Raw genomic sequence first — 14,358 nt, 5'->3', positions numbered from 1 at the left:
CTTCTGTGGTACAAACTCCGCCCAAATTTATTTTCAATTCTTATAGCTTTAAATAGTTCAATCACACAATTTCGGTAATCGATTTCTCCTTCCACTTGCTCATTTTTGAATGTAGTTTGAAAGCTCTCATATAATAGAACAAAAACCTAATAATAATAATTACCTATACAACATGTATATAGATATAATTATTCAAATGCGAAGTTAGTTGGAATCAACATTTTCCCTATATATTTCTAAGCATATATCATGGTTTTAGGCCCTTAGATAACTTTAGTAAAACTCTACAAAACTCAAAAACTTTTAAAATATTTCAAATTTTATTTCCTTTGATTTTATGATACATAATATTGTATAAGTACTTTTTAAATACATGTTCAAACAACGTTGTAAAACACAAAAGCAAACAAAACTTTATGAAATAAAAAAGTTATTAACTTTCTCTTTCTATTTGAATAAAATAGAAATGCGTATAATGTAACCCTTGCCACTTTAGACGAAACAGGAACGAAACCATGAAAGTGAGGCTTTGCACTTTAATGACGATTATAATCTGTCCTTTTGCAATTATTCAAAATCAATATTTTTTATTTTTAAACATATTTTTATTTTTCTATATAGCTATTTCAATTCTATGAGCTTCTATGAGTTTAGAGGTGCCACTTAAAGATGCAAATATTGGTTAACTCGTTTAGGAATGAGTATTTGATACGGACTACCGGTATTGGCACACATATCGTACCCCAAGGGCGAAGCTATGTGGGGACCGGGGGTGGCCCCGGCTACTGCCGTTTTCTCCGTTAGTATGGTAAATTTTGCGATTTTTCTTGAAAATTTTTATAGGTATCAAGCGCGGTCACCCCGATGTATTTTTCCAAAATGATACCGGTCACTACTTATTTATATATATATATATATAATACCCCATCGTTTGGTTTTTTTTCTAAAACCTCGCAATATTTATATAAAAAAGTTACAAAATAGTAGTCGAATAGTAAAAGATTTGTTTTTATAAATATTTTAGGTCTTTGCAATTCTTCTTCTAGGTATTCACTCTTAGGGATGAGACCGGTACCGTACCCCGGTACCAATACCAAAATATTCAGTTCGATACCGGTATTGAAGATAAAATTTGAGATATACCGGTACCAAAACTCAAAACTTTGGTATCTATTTGGTACCGGCGGTACCAAATCTGTACCGATTTCGGTACTGGTATCAATACCGAATTTGCTTCTCCTTACGCACCCTTCCTCTCGCATCATCATGAATATTTTAGGTCTTTGTTGGTTAAAAAATTATTTTGTTTTTTTTATTGTAAGAACAATTGTGTAAATAAATGAGGAAAAAGCATATATATAGATGTCATATTGTTTGATCCGACCCAAATCGAATCATCGATCCGACCCGAATAGACACAAACCGAATCATCGACCCGGAAATCTTTTAGTCCGTGACTTCGGTCACTCCCTTGACTAAGCCCAAGCTTCGCCGCTGTCGTACCCAATATTTGGTACAATATTCGATACCCACTTGTATTGAAATTTGGTACAAGTTTTGATTTAGTACTGATACCATATACATATGAACATTTGGTACCGAGTACCTATATCGGTATTGGTACCCTACATATACCATAACGGTACCATAAGGAACCTTTAATGTATATATTAATTCGGTAGAGTATTCGGTATCCGTTTTTTTTGAAATTTGGTGCAGTACTTTGGTGCATATATTATCCCTAAACGAGTTTGGACTGTCAGTTATTAACCAAGCTGGTTTTTGGTCAAATAGTCAAAACGGGATAATATGATTAACCGAATTCAATTTCTAGCCGGTTTTTTAGTGAAAATTGAAAAGTCCCTAATCTATGTAACTGGTTGAACCCATAATATTCTTTTAAAAGTAATCATAACTTATTGAAATTAACCCTATTAACACTAATCTTATCAACCTTTGTTTAATTTACCAGTTCCTAGCCTGAAAACTCATAACCGATGTGAAACCTATGCTTTTTTTCTTTTCTTCCTTCTTTTTTTCTTTTTGTAACCGAACCGATTAGACCTTTATTGGTTTTGGTATCAAGTCCGTGTCGGTAGAGGTCCACATAGATACCGGTTAACCGGTCCTTATCCGATTTCGTAACCGATTAGTAACCGCTCTAGTACTACCCGATTACTGACTGATTCTAACCTTCGGTTAGTAACCGGTTTATATTATTGATTTCAAAACCAGTTATAAACCGGTTAACCGATTTTTTTTTATTATTTTATTAAAAATCGGGTTTTTTCGGTTATTAACCGGTTCACCGGCCCGGTCAAAACCGGTTACTACCCGAACCAAAAAACCGGTTAAATCTTGCAAAAAAAACCAGTTAGCATATTATCCTCTTAATGGTTAACCTGTCAACCGATTTGTGCACCTCTAAGTGTCGGTTAGTTAACCGGTTATAATTTGCACCTCTATTTGGGCTTGTGAAAGTTAACATCAGCCCAACATTTGTCAGCCTCAAACCAACAAGCCCACTAAACCCACATTCTATACTTAATGCCACGCCGTTAAATTCCGACGGTGGCTAATCGCTACTTCCGGCCACTTCTCCGACCGGTGACCACCAATCGCCGTACGTCATTTATTCAATTCTCTTAACTGTCTGACAGGCTTCCGTTTCTGACATCAGGTAATCAACTTACAAACCTAATTTTGACTGATAATAATAAAATATTTAATCGATTATTTTAGCTCTAAAATTTATATTTATTTGTTTGTTTTTAATATATCATTACTAAATTATCTGATTATGTATATCATTACTACTGTGTTAGCTTAGCTAGTTAGGGTTTCAATTTCACCTTCATTTCCGATTCAGAATCAATTTTGATTTGACTGGTTAATTAGAGATGGAGTTTTGTTCATTTTAGGCTTTATGATGAGCACTGTTTTCATTAATCTTTTAGTTTTGTACACTTTAAGCCGAGCCGATATCTCGATTGGCTCGTGTAAATTACACAGAGATTGAGCTCGACAAGCGAAGCTCGGGCTCGGGCTCGTTTATTAAACGAACTTACTTTAATTATCGAGTCCGGGCTCGTTTAGGCTCGACTCGATCGAGCTGATCTCGAGTAGCTCAACTCGTTTGCGCCCCTAGTTTTTATTAGTTATATTTTGGTATTTTATTAAACTTCTGATGAGGTTATCGACATTTTTACCGATTTTGTCAGATAACACCTAATCTGAATTCTGAAACAGTTGAGAGCTAACAATGGTATAAGTATAACTCAAATATGTGATATAAATATAAGTGTATAACATCATTTTGTGTACTCACGTTTGTTTCTTTCTCAATGTTAGATATGTATGTGATACGATTATACAAATACACCGTTACTCAACTTAAATTTAACATTGTAAATGTTTCTTGCAGGAATAAACTTCAAGAAAAAGAAAAATGCCACATAAAACGCGCCCAATGGCAGCACTTTTGCTATTTACTGGATTAAATGTTGTTTTAGTGTCAACAATTTCTCCCGTTTATGATTTTGTCTGCTTTCTTCCATATTGGGAACGAAGGGTATAGTTTCTATCTTTGTTCTGCGTCTTCTAAAATTTCATTCAAATGACAAGATAATTGATCTTGATATATTGGTAGAGGTGTTCAATATCTGGTTTCATACTGATTAAACCAAAATCGAACCAAATTGAAAATGTTTAAAGCTGAACCGATTAAGCAGCAAACTGTCTTACCTTTTTCATCTCCCCAAAATGTAACATAGTCTCAACCTAGTGTCATTGTATGCATGCAAAAATTAAGATTATTTTTTTTTCTCATTGTGTAGCATACTTTCATTTTTTTTGCCATTAAATGTGAGTAAACCTTTATAGCTAGCAAATGTTACTATAGCAGATAAAAGGTGAAGTGACACGTCACCACACCATCAAAAAAACTTTCCATCATTTTACCTGCTATAGAAGATTATTTGTATTATTGTTATATAATGGTAAAAATGTAGAGTATGCTACATACAATGGAGAAAATTTGAAGACTTTTTCTTGCATACAGTGACAAAAAGGTAAAAGTGAGTTATGTTTTATTGTAATTAACTCGAAAAAGAATTTAATGTCAATATTTGGTACTAATGTTATGTATGCTACAGAGAGAACGTAGGCGCCAAGAACGTGAAGCAGCTCTAGCACAGAATTCAACATCAGGATGAACTGATGAAGAGGTCAGATTATATGGTTACTTTTTGTCTTATAAGTTAACAGTCAATCCTTAGCATTTTGATAACTATAATATAACAAAAGTTAAGAGCAAATTAGATCAGAGTATTTGAATCTCTAGTGAATAAGTAGACGAAAGGTAGAGATGTGGAATAGTTGAATGCAACACTTGAGATTCATTAGTTTATGGCTTTCTTTCAACACTTGCTCCTTATTACAGTTTTGCCCTCCTACTTATGACCCGTTGGAAGCTTATTAAATGAAAATTGCTAATTTTAAAATAAAGTGGTTGACTGACTTTTGAAAGGTGGTCATTGACAGTAATCTTACCAAATAAGTAAAGCTTTCTTTCTACTAGGGGTATTAAGCGGGTCGTGTTCGCGGGTTGATGGAATCCGATACGAACCTGAAAGTTTGATACACACTCATAACTCATGTAAGACGTATAAACCCGAACGCATGGATATTCGCGGGTTGACACAAACACGGGCCATTTAACCTGATTTTTTTGTTCTTTTGTTTATTAGTATTTTAAAATTTCAATTTTACATCAACGTAATACAAATGCGTATAAAACATTTACATTTTAATTATAAAAACTTATGTCTTTTTCTATTTCAAATTGTAGCATAAAATACTCTTACCAGTTTAATTAAATGACATAAAACACATTCCAAAAGTACAAAAAAATTAATTAAAAACAAATGGGTTTAACAGGTCAACCCACAAACCCATTGGGTCAACACGGACGTGAACCCACTGTTTAGCTAAACGGGTTCGACCAGAAACTGACCCGAACCTGCGAATTTCATGTTAGATGTCGTGTAAGGAATTCACATCCATACTTTCAACCTGTACTAGGCGGTTAAAAGATGAGAGTTTTCTTTTTAAAGTAAGAGTTAAAAGGATTTTAATTATGTTAATGTAGTGTTGGTACTAGTATATGCTGATCATGTGTATGTGGGATATTGTTTGTTGTTTGTATCAATGTGAATGCAAGCTCACATGGGTTTTTTGCTTCATGCATATAGGATCCTTACGAACTCATGAAAGGTTACTTGTTTGTTCTTATGGTGGTGGCTAGTGATGGTCCTCACTATATTCTGATGGCTGAAACATCTATCTTTTTGGGTTTTTGGTTGTACTAAACTACCAATCGAAAACTGGGAAGTCGAGAAAAGACAGTTACATGTTATAGTTTATGATAGTACGAATGTTAGGAAATCGGAATCTATATGTCCGAATCATTATTCTACATGTTTTGTGGTTGATAAGGAGGTGTTTTTATAATAGTTTTACCTTGCTATAATAATGTTACCGAGACGTTGCGGTCTTTATTTTTATAATTTCATGATGTTATATATGTTAAGCAAGCTATGTTATTATAAAAACAGCTTCTCTCTTTTATCCTAATGTAAAAATGACTAAGGACTATAACTTATAAGTCTGTAGCATGTTTACAAATGTGAATGCCAATGCTAGGATAAAGTTTTTGAGAAAGAATCCAGAGAAAGAAAATGGTCAATTTCAAGTCTTTTCACCTTCTCACTTCTTGATCAAGGGGTGTAAATGAGCTGAACTGCTCGTGTATTATTAGAGACTTACTTGTTAAAAACTTGAATCAAGACGAGTTTAAACAAGCCCGAGCCTGAGCTTTTATTAATGCTCATTTAATAAATGAAAATGAGCTTAAGCCTAAGCTTCACATATATGCTTACGAGCCCGTGCGCGATCCTAAACAAATTTTTTTATTTATGTAACTTTTATAAATGTATTTGTATAACTATTATACATAAACATATGATAAAGATAATTACATAGTTTGTAATATATTATTATATAAAAAACTACATTAAAATAGATGTAAATAGTTATAAAAATAGATTAAAAAAATTTTAAAATTAGTAATCAATTAAATGAGCGAGCACGAGCTTGACAAACTAGTCACGAGCCGAGCTCGAGTTATAGTTATACAACTCTAAATGAGGTGAGCTTGAGCTCGAGCCTTCTTAAATTAAAATGAGCTGAGCTCAAGCCTTTTCAAACTAAACCAGTCGAGCTTGAGCCTACTTAAACTAAAACGAGCCAAGCTCGAATCGAAAAGAGCTCATGCCCAACTAGGCTCGTTTACATCCGTATTCATAATGATTTTTAAGTATGCATGAGATTGATTACCGAACTTAACAAATAATTAGTTAACTGGTTACTTCCTTATTTTTAAAAAAGGCCCTGTACTTGCGACAAAATATATAAACTATGGAAACACAAGTTGCGAATACTATTAATCCATTATACATTGAATTTGTTATTAAAAGTTATTTGTTTCTTTGGAACGAACTTGTGGTCCGTTTGCGATAAAGATCATGTTTCCATCATGTGGGACCTACTTGTACTCGGGTTTAACCATTGAATATTTTTGATATACGTGAAATATTAGTTACTTGAATTGAAATGTGACAACTAAATAGAATGAGTAGATTATGTACGCAAGTCACCAAGCATTAAAAATGTTATATATTGTAACTAGGCATTTCAAGTTTCATTTCTCCTTTATATCATAGATAAGTTATTTGTAGAAGAGTATTCACTATTATGCATAGATAAAATCACTACCTAGATCTTAACAAAAGATAAAATTTCTGCTTATAGCTTATAATCTTGTCGACATCAAGGTGAGAGATTTAATTCATACATGTATTGGCAAGATAAATAATTGACACAAATAACAAACGCAGGTCATGGGCTTGAACCTTTTATTAATCAAAATAAACTTGCAGACGCTCATACTAAAACATCGGCCGTCATTAAACACCTATTTAACCTAGACAAAACCTAAACTCGAACTCCTAGTTTGTAGACTTTCAAATTAATAAGATAAACATGCAAACATAAGTAAACACAAAACTATTACTTTGCCTTTGGCACTTTCCACCCACTTGTGTTACCGTTGCCTTGATACACCCGTTGATTTGGTGGGCCCACCTTTCATTCTTTCCCATGGTTGACTAGTTCACCATATATGTTAAAGTAAAAAGCCTCACTTACTTTTTACAAATTATACAATGTAATTAATAATCATTTTTTTATATTTGGTAAAACCCTTACATTTTTTTTAGCTAAGCATATTTAAAATTCTTTTTATTTTGGGAAATTATAAGAATGTTCATTTTCAAAGAAAGAGTTTCGAGTTTTGTTCCCATTTTACAACATATTTGAAAATGTCCATCACAACGTGCTCGGACCGATTAAATTGTTAACGAGTTTTTTTTACAAAATTGGCCGGGACGACTATTTTAGGATAGGAAAATTACGAGGACAATCAAAATCTCTCTCATTCAAGTGGTTATTCCAAAACTTTCCCTTTTACTTTTATATTTGGAACCAATTTCTTATTATTTTTACATTAGTTCTAAATTGTGTAGGAATTCAACTAAAAAAATTGTAATCTCCCACTCTCTTGTCATCTTCACCGCCACCTACAAACCACCACTCCTACCACCACCTCCAACGTTGTTGCTGCCGCCAACAAACCACCACTCCTACCACCACCCATGTTATCCTTGTAACCTCCATCATCATCATCACCTCAATCCCTCGCCACTTCAAAACTTTTGACAAATATCAAATCCAAATCTTATTCCTTCGAATTTTAATTTATCGTACAAATTTCACTATTTAAAAAAAATAAAATGAAAAACTACAAATCTACATCCTTAAATCTTCAACAATATTAGGCAACGAAGTCACATACTTGGTTGATCGTTAGTCGTTACAACATACCTAAACCACACACATACAATTTAAATCAACCCCGTTTCACGATTAAGTTACATTTTTATTATCACAACTAAAACAAATAAAAACATATATCCAAATTATTTTCAAATGTTTGTAACATTCTAAATTATTATATTAAGAAATTCATAATAACAATAATAATAATAATAATATTTTCAAAAGTAAAAGGAGAAACAACCACTCATCCTACTACTCTCCCTCTTTGTCAGTTGAACTAAAACGGTCATACTCTTTACCACTATATAACTCCAACCACCTCTCTCCATTCCTTCAAATTCTTCTGTAATCCAATGGCTACTATTCCGTTAACAAACGGCAATATTCCAGTCTCTTCGCCGTTAAAAAAGTCTCCGTCGTTCCGTTACGGCCGTAAAAAATCCGCCACTGAGATCGACGATATTATTAATCACCTGCATGGCTCTGATCCCGTCCGTTTCGAACTCAACCGTCTTCAAAACCAATTGCGAGGTATAATTATTATTATTAGCTTATTAAATTTCCATTTGATCGTAACTCTTCAATTTCTGTTATGTTTTGAGTAGAATTTAGTAGATTAAGCTGTTAAACCTTGAGTTTTAGGTTATTAAGCTTTAATTTGATCGTAATTCTTCAATTTCTCTAAGATTTATAACTTAGAGTTTGTAAATTAGGTTATTACGGTTCAGTTGATCTTAATTCTTCAATTTCTGTTAGGTTTTGAAGTAGAATTTAGTATATATAATAAGCTGCTAAACATGAGTTATTAAGGTTCCACTTGATCGATATTCTTCAATTATCTGTGTGGTTTCATGGTTTAGAATAGAATTTAGTCGATTTAACCGCTCGACTTTTGAGTTTAATCTCAAATGCCAGAATATTCATATCGCAAAAGCAGTGCTAGCTAGGGGTGTAAACGAGCCGAGCTCAACTAGACTCGAGCTCTGCTCATTTATTATTTATTAGTTAATATACAGTATATACATTTTTTAAATATTTGTCTACATTTTGAGAAAATCTTTAACGTGCCTAAGTTTGGCTCGAGCTCGTTTGCAGTGATTAAACGAGCCAAAGGTCAGTTATGTAATGTTTAATTAATAGAATTCCAAAAGAGTTAAAAATTAAAACTTAAAAAATGCACTAAGCTTGACGAGCCTGAACGATTTTCCCTTGAAAGGCTCAAGCTCAGGCTCGATAAACCAGTTTTATTTGAAGCTCAGGCTCGGCTCGGCTCGTTTCAAGCTTTTTATCGATTCGATCTCAAGTAGCTCGGTGCCCCCTTAGGCAGTGCAAATTTGTTACAGTTTCAAGTTTCAGAAGACGATGTTTGATACGGATTTCTACAAATTACGGAGTGAAACTTTGAATTGAGATTAAAGTATTAAAATGTTTGACATACAATTTTAGATCTTATTTTTCAGATTCAAATTGTGTTTGATAAGATATCTATTATGAAGTCATGCCTGAAAGCTTAATGTCAATTTGTTGCAAAAATTGTTCTTGTGATTTGTGTGTTTCATGCGGAAATTGAGAAACAGGTTGCCATTCCACGTGGAAATTGAGAAGATATCTGAAGTTTAATTCCCTGATTTGGTAAAAATGTTTTTTGCTGATGCATTATAATTTCTGTTCATTCAGATAAAGATAGGGAATTGGGAGATGCATATGCAGAAATCAAGGCATTAAAGTACCAGGAACACCTTAAAGAGAAGGCAGTGGAAGAGGTACTACTACATCTCACTGTATTTTTCAACTCACTATATCTGTTGAATTTTATGTGTTATATAGGGTAATTTATTATGTTTGTGTTGTTACAGTTAAATGATGAGCTAAGTAAAGTAGATGAAAAACTTAAGAAAACTGAATCCCTTTTAGAAAGCAAGGTATCCCGATATATGAAGTTTGTTTTCAGTACTTGATAGTTTCAGCTTTTACATTAGTAAGTGATTTATGTGTTTTATAGAATTTAGAGATTAAGAAGATAAGTGATGAGAAAAAACAAGCTCTGTCTGCACAATATGCTGCAGAAGCCACTCTTAGAAGAGTTCATGCCGCCCAAAAAGATGATGAAATGCCTCCTATTGAAGCCATTATAGCTCCATTAGAGGCAGAACTCAAGGTTCTTAAAATGGAGGTAAGTGTTTGATTTTTGAGAAGGAAATTTGATTAACAAATTTGGTCACAAAGACTTCTGATTGTGCATCACACTTTGCTTCTATCAGGTATCAAAGCTGCAAGATGACAATAAAGCACTCGATCGTCTCAATAAATCTAAGGAAGCTGCTCTTTTAGAAGCAGATAGAACTGTTGAAATAGCCCTGGCAAAAGCTTCCATGGTTGATGATCTTCAGAACAAAAACCAAGAGCTCATGAAACAAATTGAGATGTGTCAGGTTAAATTACATTACAAACTTTAGCATGCACTATATTTGGTTTTTATCTCTCCTGTATTACTTATCTAGGCTGTCTTAGGTAACTGTCATAGAATAGCATAATCTAGTTTTCACTGTGGTCTATTTCTGTAATTATTATTTTTTTTCGAACCCTTTTAAAGTTTTATTAGTCTCTACTAATTACTATGCTATAATCACCAAAACAGGCCACCACCAAAAGCGATTTATCCATACTAATTACTATGTTATTATTAGTATTATTATCTTTTATATTATGCAGGAAGAAAACAGAATCTACAACCAAAAGTAATTTAGCGTTAATTTTGGAATCCTTATGCAGGAAGAAAACAGAATTTTGGATAAAATGAACCGGCAAAAAGTTTCACAGGTTGAAAAGTTAACTCAAACGGTTTGTGAACTTGAAGAAGCTGTTTTGGCTGGTGGGGCCACTGCTAACGCCGTGCGGGATTATGAAAGAAGAATGCAAGAGATTAATGTAAGTTTGAATTACTGAAACCAACTGTGTTTTAAATCGGTTCTGATTTTTAAAACATGGTGTAGGAAGAAAAGAAGATATTGGACCGTGAATTAGCTCGCGCTAAAGTTTCTGCAAATCGTGTTGCTGCTGTAGTTGCAAATGACTGGAAAGATGCTGACAGTAAAGTAATGCCTGTAAAACAATGGCTGGAAGAAAGAAGAGTTTTACAGGCATACATTCCGGGTTAATGTAAGTTTGAATTACTGAAACCAACTGTGTTTTAAATCGGTTCTGATTTTTAAAACATGGTGTAGGAAGAAAAGAAGATATTGGACCGTGAATTAGCTCGCGCTAAAGTTTCTGCAAATCGTGTTGCTGCTGTAGTTGCAAATGACTGGAAAGATGCTGACAGTAAAGTAATGCCTGTAAAACAATGGCTGGAAGAAAGAAGAGTTTTACAGGCATACATTCCGGGTTCTTTATTATAGCTAATGAAACTAAATGTTAGCAGGGGCGAGTCGGACGGGTTGGGTAATGCGTTGAACGGGTCTAGGTTGAAACCTGAAATGGATCATTTTTAATATGGATCCATCACTATTACTTAAACCATTCAAGTTTTGACTTCATGTAATTTTTCAACTCTCATGATTTTTTTTCCTTTTATCCAACTGTTTTTAAAAAATTGACCGGTTTGAGATACAACACAACCCAAGTTGCATAATTGATCATCTTGACGATAGCAATGGGTCGAAATTGCCACCTCTGCTAACCATGTTGCATAATTGATCATCTTGACGATAGCAATGTCATAAATATAACGTTTTGTATTTTTGGGGTCATTTTTAGGGAGAAATGCAGCATCTGAAAGACAAACTAACCGTTGCAGAACGGTTTGAGATACAACACAACCCAAGTTTGACCCATTCTTAAGTAAATGGGTTGAAATTGCCACCTCTGCTAACCATGTTGCATAATTGATCATCTTGACGATAGCAATGTCATAAATATAACGTTTTGTATTTTTGGGGTCATTTTTAGGGAGAAATGCAGCATCTGAAAGACAAACTAACCGTTGCAGAACGAACCGCAAAAGCAGAAGCACAGCTAAAAGTATCATTTATTATTATTTGTTTTTTTTATAAAAGTATCATTTGCCTCTAATAACTGTTTTTTTGTGACATTCATAGGAAAAATACCGATTACGCTTCAAAGTTTTGGAGGAAAGATTTAAATCATCATCTGGTAAAAATGTTTCTTATGCTACACCAGAAAGAACTATCAGCAATGCGCGCTCAAAACGCCAGTCTCTCGGTGGAGTTGAAAATTTATCAAGATCGTCATCTAGTAGATTTTCATCGAGAAATTTATTAAACAGCGGGATCAATTCATCAAAAGTGCACGATTGTAGCCAATTAGTCGGTTCGGATAAGCTATTATCAGGCTGATGAGGAAGAAGAGTCAAAGTCAAAATCCGAAGATCTTGTTTCCGGAGTGTTGTATGATATGCTACAGAAGGAGGTTTTGAATTTGCAAAAAGCTTGCCAACAAAGAGATGAAAATCTCAAAGAAAAACAGAACACAGCTGAGGTTTGCAAATGATCTCTTTCATCATCATTACATGTTTTTTTATATGTACATGCAAATTGCAATTAGTAAAATAGACAATGATAGCATTTGTATGATTATTGATTAACATAGTAAACAAAGTTATACTTCCATCATTACATAACTCTTACTCATATATGAATGAAATATGTCTTACTCATATATAAAATATGAGTAAGAGTTAATTTCATATATATACTTTTAAAAGTTCAAGATTCCATATTAATCCCTGTAAATTACTTAAAAGTCTCACATTTACACATTCGGTGATAAGCGAAAGAAAAACGAATAAGGAAACCATGGGTTTGAACTTCTGATACAACATGAACCTAAGACATGCTCTGAGCATGCTCTGAGCAAGTTCTGTTCAAACCCGCAAACACGTATAGCTAACTGAATCGGGTTAGGCTACCCATTTAGCCTTTTTTTAATGTGTTTTTATGTCATAGCTTAAATCGCGTGTCGTGTTTGGGTCCATGTGTCTATCACAATTTTCATGTTGGTGTAAAATTTTCACGTTTGTTTTAGATTCAGTCTGTCATCCCATAAACACGACCTGTTTAGCACCCCTAATGTAAACAATGCTATAGACTTATTGCTGTAAAAACCACGATGCATAATGTTCTCTTCACTTATTAAGTAAAAGATTGTTATTAGTAACTAATTTTGTTTTATATGTTATATTGTTATGGTAAGGGGGAATATGAGAATTTAAGTTTGAAAAGTGACATGATATTATAATAGCAACTAATTTAAAATTTGCAGATATTGGCAAGGAATGTTGAGACACTTAACAAAGCAATGGAAGTGGAGAGCAAGAAAATAAAGAGAGAAATAACTGCAATGGTGTCGGTAAAGGGCAAAACAGTCAAATGGCAAGGCGTATGAGTACGAGTACTCCAAGGTTATGATTATAATACATGTTTATACTTTGTTTACAATACGGTTGACTTGTTTATATCAAAAGTAACATGTGTATTCTTTTGCAACGCTTAAGACCCGTGTGATGACTTCGGCTGTAAGAAGTGCATGTACAACAAAGTGACCGCCGGGGAAGGGCAGAACATAATATTAATTCATTGTTTCGTTTTTGTAGACAAGCTAATCTTTGGTGCATGATGGTATTGTTTGTGTCTAGTTGTGTGCTTTTGAAGTAATATGTATAATGTGGAGTAAAGTAATTACTGATAGATATAATATATCATGTTGTATAACGGACAAAACACATGATATATGTATAATGTGGAATAAATTATTACTGTTAGATATAATATATCATGTTGTATAATGGACAATGAAGGCAAATGACCTTTTATTTATAGCCCTGAAGTCCCAATAGTTGCAACTTATAAAAACGTACAACAGTTCAAAAATAACCGTCAACATTCGTTTGTAACACAACTTACACAAGTCAGGCATAGTTAACGCCACGTGTTATCTTCTATTTTTCTAAAAGGTAACATTTCAAATATACGTTTATTTTCTTTTTAACTTTTAAGTACTGCTTTTCAATATAACTTTCATAATGGTAACGATATACGGTTAAAATGTCACTAGGGGGAATATTCACAAAAACGAAAATGCGACTAGGGGGGAGGAGAATATTAACGACAAACGCAATTGATGCGTTTGTTTTATTTATTTGTTTTCGAAAAAGTTATTTAATAAATTGGTTTTTTGTTACTTAAATAAAAAGAGAGTTAATTACACGGATATTTGATCCTATTATACCATTTACTCATTTAATAAAAAGAGAGTTAAATTGGTTTAGGGTAACTTAAATAAAAAGAGATTTTTTTTTGGTTAAATGAGTGCAAAGTTACTATTATACCATTTACTTAAATTAATAAAAAAAATTTAAAACATGATGGACCCCAATTAAAATAA

At 33.3% G+C, this 14,358-nt stretch overlaps 1 long non-coding RNA gene and 1 pseudogene across 2 annotated transcripts; both read left to right on the top strand.

Moving 5' to 3' along the window:
- Positions 1 to 2,488: 2,488 nt before the first annotated feature.
- LOC143578730 (uncharacterized) lies at positions 2,489 to 5,657 on the top strand. Its single transcript, XR_013143324.1, has 4 exons — positions 2,489 to 2,680; positions 3,425 to 3,571; positions 4,155 to 4,226; positions 5,253 to 5,657. It is a non-coding gene; the product is annotated as an uncharacterized LOC143578730 (long non-coding RNA).
- Positions 5,658 to 8,188: 2,531 nt separating this feature from the next.
- Positions 8,189 to 13,382, top strand: LOC143578722 (microtubule-associated protein 70-1-like; annotated as a pseudogene). Its single transcript, XR_013143323.1, has 10 exons — positions 8,189 to 8,487; positions 9,634 to 9,719; positions 9,813 to 9,878; positions 9,959 to 10,129; positions 10,218 to 10,388; positions 10,729 to 10,884; positions 10,950 to 11,096; positions 11,905 to 11,976; positions 12,054 to 12,453; positions 13,237 to 13,382. The product of XR_013143323.1 is annotated as a microtubule-associated protein 70-1-like (transcript).
- The last annotated feature ends 976 nt before the right edge of the window (positions 13,383 to 14,358 follow it).

Source organism: Bidens hawaiensis, unplaced genomic scaffold (genome assembly GCF_021521415.1).
Source record: "Bidens hawaiensis isolate Kalapana, Puna unplaced genomic scaffold, B.hawaiensis_p1.1 tig00029326_1, whole genome shotgun sequence".
Classification (NCBI taxonomy): Eukaryota; Viridiplantae; Streptophyta; class Magnoliopsida; order Asterales; family Asteraceae; genus Bidens; species Bidens hawaiensis.
The sequence above is the reverse complement of the archived record's forward strand: the minus strand, read 5'-3'. Positions and strand labels throughout refer to the sequence as shown.